Source organism: Rhineura floridana, chromosome 7 (genome assembly GCF_030035675.1).
Source record: "Rhineura floridana isolate rRhiFlo1 chromosome 7, rRhiFlo1.hap2, whole genome shotgun sequence".
NCBI classification, from domain to species: Eukaryota; Metazoa; Chordata; class Lepidosauria; order Squamata; family Rhineuridae; genus Rhineura; species Rhineura floridana.
Window position 1 is genome coordinate 5920343 of NC_084486.1, and position 5799 is coordinate 5926141.

The window sequence follows — 5799 nt, forward strand, 5'->3', positions numbered from 1 at the left end:
TGCTAAATACAATTTATTTTAAACAAACAGTATTGGTAAAGAAAAGGGTCCTGCCAGTTCTCACTAGGAACATGATGTATTGCCTTCTATTATTTCCTCAACAACCTGTGGGGTTATGTGTTGTTAACTATTCCACTGTACTCAGTTTTACAGATGGCAAAGCTTCAGTCTTGTAGTCTATAGAGCCCAAGAACCATTTGCAGTGCAACGCATCTCCCTGAACCAGCTAACTTGTCATTCTTATTAACTAAAAAAATTACATCTCTACTGGACAATGTTTACCAAGTTATTAATCCTTTCTATATTTGTCCATTGGCTCGGCAACCCTGTCTATCCAGACTAGCTTAATATCTAGAAAATATGCAGATGTGGAATACAATCATTTCCTTTCTTTTTAAACCCCAACTAGGATGAATCCTAAATCTAGGAATCTTGAAACTTGGACTGAATCCAGAACTGGTAACACTGGCTTTCCACCATATTGCTACATCAAACTGTACAATGACCACTCTTACTATCAGGTGGTGAAATCCAATTAAATCCTTGATAGATGTCAAAACACCAGATGGAGTCTGAAATAATGTTAAGGCACAGACAACAATGCAGCACAGTCAGGACCAGTTGGGGAGCCGAGATGAGAGGGCACCAAGATGAGCTCAGCCTTTTTTTTAATGTACTGTTTGCAGTGAACTAGTGTGGCAAAAAGTCCCTTTTACTGCAAGATTCTACAGGTTGTTTGGGTACTAACTACAAAAATGATTGTAAATTGTGATTCTTTAAATGATTGTAAATGATTTTAAAAATGATTTGCCAATAAATATGCTAAGTAAAAATAATTCTAAAATTGGAGTAATAGAACAATAACGCAGATCCCTATAAAAGGAACAGTTCAATAAAATGTGACCCACAGTTTCTAATTCTCCCATTCCACATGGGCAAACCTCTGAATGTAGGGATATTCAGATTTGTCAAATAAAGCATGAGCACCAATGCTCTTCCGCTGTCCCCAAGGATGAATAACAGCCAGACTCAAATGATAATCCACAATCCATAGTCCACATTCACTGTTGCATAGTAGTTTCTACTATTACTTTACATGGTCACTCTCTGTGCAGTTACCCACTTTGCAGCTATTCACAGTATTCAACAAATTATAAGGAACTATGATGCCATACTACCCTGAGCACGCCCAATCTTGTCTGATCTCGGAAGTTAAGCAGGGTCAGGCCTGGTTAGTACTTAGATGGGAGACCGCCTGGAAATACCCAGTGTCATAGACTTAGAGGAAGGCAATGGTAAACAACCTCTGAATACCTCTTACCATGAAAACCCTATGAATACACCCAAAAGATTCATAGAGTCGCCATAAGTCGTAATTGACTTGAATGCATATAAAAACAACAACAAATGAAGTAATCAATTGTTGATGCAACCATACTGGACAAAAATGTGAATTCTCCATTTCCCTCTACTACCCCAGTCAGAATTACTAGGACAAGTCTATTTATCATTTTCATAAGGCATAGGCCAGCATAACTGTATCTCTTGTCCTTAATTGCCTATCTGGTAGTGAATGAGCTTCCTCTATTTCATGTGGCTGCTCATGAAAATGGGTATACAAACCTTCATCACTCTGACCAATTCAAACATTAAGATCACCTGCCATAATCTGTGTAATTTTTGTCTGCTCTCTCCAATCTCTCTGCCCGTTCAGAGGAATGCTTTCAAAGGTGGGTTGAATCTCCAGGACTCTACATGCATTTCTTTTTTGCACCATTTCTGAACACAGCAAAACACTTGGTAAACTAGGTTAAACACTTGAAAGAGTGGACTTCTAGGCACTCCCATTCCTTGTATTTTAATCTCAAAGCACGAGCATAACATAACATAGCACAGCAGTCCATGTTTGTGTTTACTGCTTGAATTGCATGTTGTATCGACTTCTTATCTTTTCTTATCAGCACCATATTTGTCAAAGCCTCCTTCCCTCCTTCTGTCCTTTAATTATTTATTAATTGTTTTATTTATTTATTTAATTTATATCCCGCCCTTCCTCCCAGAAGGTGCCCAGGGTGGCAAACAAAAACACAAAAAGCATTTTAAACCATCTGAAAAACAAAAGACAAATTATGTTTTGAGCTGCAGCAGGAATAATGGTTGGCGTTCCAGGAAGCAAAGGCTACAGGATATTGAACCCAAGAACAGAAAAGATTACAGTGAGCAATGTTGTCTACTTTGATGAAAGTGAGAGAACCAACACAAACCATGACAATGTGGATTAACCAACAGAGGGAATCCACAGCCAAGAATGACAAATAATATACCAACCAGTATGAAAAACTGAGGGTTACCCACCTGCATCACCAGCCAAAGTTGGAGAGATTCAAGACCATGCAAGGACAGAAGGGAATGTGGTAAATGGAAATTAGAATACGGTGCCAGAGGTCACTACGCTAGCAGTTGAAGCTCCTGAACCAGAACCCGACCCAGCAAAGGCTAACCAGCTACACAACTGTCCTGTTCTGCAAAGGCAGCAGTGCCACATGAACCCTCAACATGGGAAGAGATTGAGTGAATGACTGCAGTAGAAGCCAGTGAGTGGAGGAAAGCTACACAGGAAGAAACAGAGGCTCTACACAAAAACTAGGCAACACTCACAGAACTATCAGCAGAAGAAAGACCTGTGGGGTATAAATGGATCTTCAATGCAAAGCAAAATGCAGAATACCAAATTAATAGCAAAGGACTATTCCCAGAAATATGTCGAGGACTATAATGAAATATTTGCTCCTGTAGTAAAGTAAAATAACACTTTTCAAAGTTCAAGAAAGATGCATGTTGAACACTAAAATATGAATACTACTTTCTTAAATGGAGAAATTAAGGAGGAAATCTACATGGAACAACCTCCTGGGTTCGAAAAGTCAGAACACAAACCACATGTGCAACACAACCACATGTTCTTTCAAATCAGAAAAGTATATATGGACTAAAACAAGCCTCAAACATGGAATGAGAAACAACTAGATGCTCATGAGAGAAGATTTCAAGACAATTACAACTATAGGAAAGTAGCTGTACCTGGCAACTACAGCGAGACCAGATTATAGCCACAGCAGTAGGAATACAGTGTGGAGAAAGACCAACCCACCAAGAGAAAGAGACTGGACGGCTATAAAGCGAATGGCCAGATATTTAAAAGGGACAATAAATCTGAAACAAATGTTACAGGCCACTAGTAGTCCCAGGCTAGTAGTCTACACAGAGGCAGATTGGGCTGGAGACACAGCAGACTGCAAACCTGCCGAAACTTGTTCCTCTATGGAGGAAGAGCAGTTAGCTGGACAAGTGAGAAGGAGGATGCAGTGGCTACTTCATCTACTGAAGCAGAGTATGTGTCAGCCACCCAAGCATGCCAGGAAATGAAATAGCTAGGAAAAGATGAACCAAGGCCCATACAATTATGGAAGACATCCAAAGCTCTCGCAGACTGATCAGTGCACATACCAAGCACATTGATGTGACATACCACCTGTATGAAAAAGGGCTTATAGCGATGGAGTATTGTCCAACAGAGGGCATGACTGCAGATATCCTCACTAAGCCACATCCCAGAAACAAATTCCAATATCTGTGAAAGAAGATTAATCTCTTGGAACAGGCATTGTTGTTGGGAGAAAAGCACCATGTTACAAATGGCCTGAACCAGTGAGGAGTGATAGACAGAAAGACAATCTATAATTCCCTCTGCTGATTCCTCCTCTAAAGTGTTTTTTGTTTTGTAGGTTTTCCCCTTTCTCCGTTATCTTCCTGTCTTTGTTCTCAGTTAGTAATGGCTTCCTGAGTGGAACTGCATGGCTGTTTCAGCATGAATGATTTTTTCCTCTTTGTAGTAATACACCTCTATGTTTATTTATCCTTTCAACTGCCATTCTTAACAGACCAGTTATTTCTGCACTCCATTGCAACACACACATAAACACACGCACGCCAAACACTTAGCACTTAAAATACTTATAAGCACTATATAAATAATAAAATAGCCATAGGCTGTAAGAGGTCAACTGCATACCTTCTTGTTTTATTTATCACTTTTCTTTATTTTAAAGATGAAATGTTGTAGAGCAACTGCAGGTATTTCTGGATGAGTTTGATTATCTAGATCCATTACAATGTAGATTCAGAGATAGTTTTGGAACAGAATCAGCCTTAGTCACCCTGATGTTCACCTTTATTATGAGAGAGATGGGGAGTGCGACCCTCTTCTGCTTGGTCTCTCAGTGGCCTTTGATACCATTGACCTTGATATATTCCTGCACTCTCAGTGGGATGGGTAGCGGGCTGCACTGTATTACAGTGGTTCTACTCTTATCTTCAGGGCTGTTTCCAGACAGTTGCACTGGGACAGTGTTCCACGGTTCCCTGGCACGTGTTCTCTCCCAGTGCTTCTATATGAAGCTGTTGGGAGTGGTCATTAAGAGCTATGGAGCACGGTGTCATCAGTATGCTGATGACAGGCAGCTCTATTTCTCCATAACCTAATTAGGAGAGGCTATTTTATTTATTTATTTATTTGTTTGTTTCATTTTTAAACCGCCCATAGCGAGTGGCTCTCTGGGCGGTGTACAAAAGATTAAAATACAGAAATACAAAATATCACAATAAATAAACAGTAAACAAAGAAATTTAAAATTGTAACATTAAACGCATTAAAATGCCTGGGACCATAGCCAGGTCTTAACCTGGCGCCGAAAAGATAGAAGCGTCGGCACCAGGCGTACTTCTTCGGGGAGGCTATTCCACAGTTCGGGGGCCACTACAGAAAAGGCCCTAGATCGAGTAACTGTCCTCCGGGCTTCCTGATGGGTTGGTACCCGAAGGAGGGCCTTAGATGCTGAGCGAAGTGAGCAGGTCGGTTCATAGTGGGAGAGGCGTTCCACAAGATACTGCGGTCCCACGCCGTGTAAGGCTTTATAGGTCAAAACCAGCACCTTGAATCTGGCTCAGAAGCAAATGGGTAGCCAGTGCAAACGGGCCAGAACAGGTGTTATATGCACTGACCGGCTGGTCCTCGTCAGCAGTCTGGCTGCTGCATTTTGCACTAGCTGAAGCTTCCGAACTGTCTTCAAGGGCAGCCCTACGTAGAGCGCATTACAGTAATCCAACCTAGAAGTTACCAGAGCATGAACAACTGAGGCGAGGTCATCCCTGTCCAGATAGGGGCATAGCTGGGCTACCAACCGAAGGTGGTAGAACGCATTCCTTGCCACCGTGGCCACTTGCACCTCAAGAGACAAGGAAGGATCAAAAAGAACCCCAAGTCTACGAACCTGTTCCTTCAAGGGGAGTGTAACTTGTGGTGTTGGGGGACATCAGCAATACCTCCGAGACTATCTCTGTCAGCTCAGCTAGGGAAGCTGTTGGGCAGCAAGGTGGGCGGTACACCAACAGGATTCCCAGTCTGTCTCCTTGACCCAGCACAAGGTGGAGGCACTCTAGACCAGTCGCCATCTGGACAGGATGCCTGGTGAGAGAGAAAGTACTCCTATAGACCACAGCGACCCCGCCTCCCCGACCCTCAGGTCTACCATAGTGCTGCACCGTATACCCAGGTGGACAAAGCTGAGAGAGAGCAACTCCTCCCTGCTCACCCACCCAGGACTCAGTTATACATGCCAGGAGCTATGAATGCTCTGGGTCTGGGTCTGAATGCTGTAGTGGACTGGATGCGGCCAGTAAACTGCACGTGAAACCGACCCCTGAGGGACTCCACAATGGAGAGTCCAAGGTGTCGAGCAA

At 42.5% G+C, this 5799-nt stretch overlaps 1 pseudogene; it reads left to right on the forward strand.

Moving 5' to 3' along the window:
• The first annotated feature begins 1161 nt into the window (after nucleotides 1-1161).
• On the forward strand, nucleotides 1162-1278 carry LOC133389820 (5S ribosomal RNA; annotated as a pseudogene).
• Nucleotides 1279-5799: the final 4521 nt, after the last annotated feature.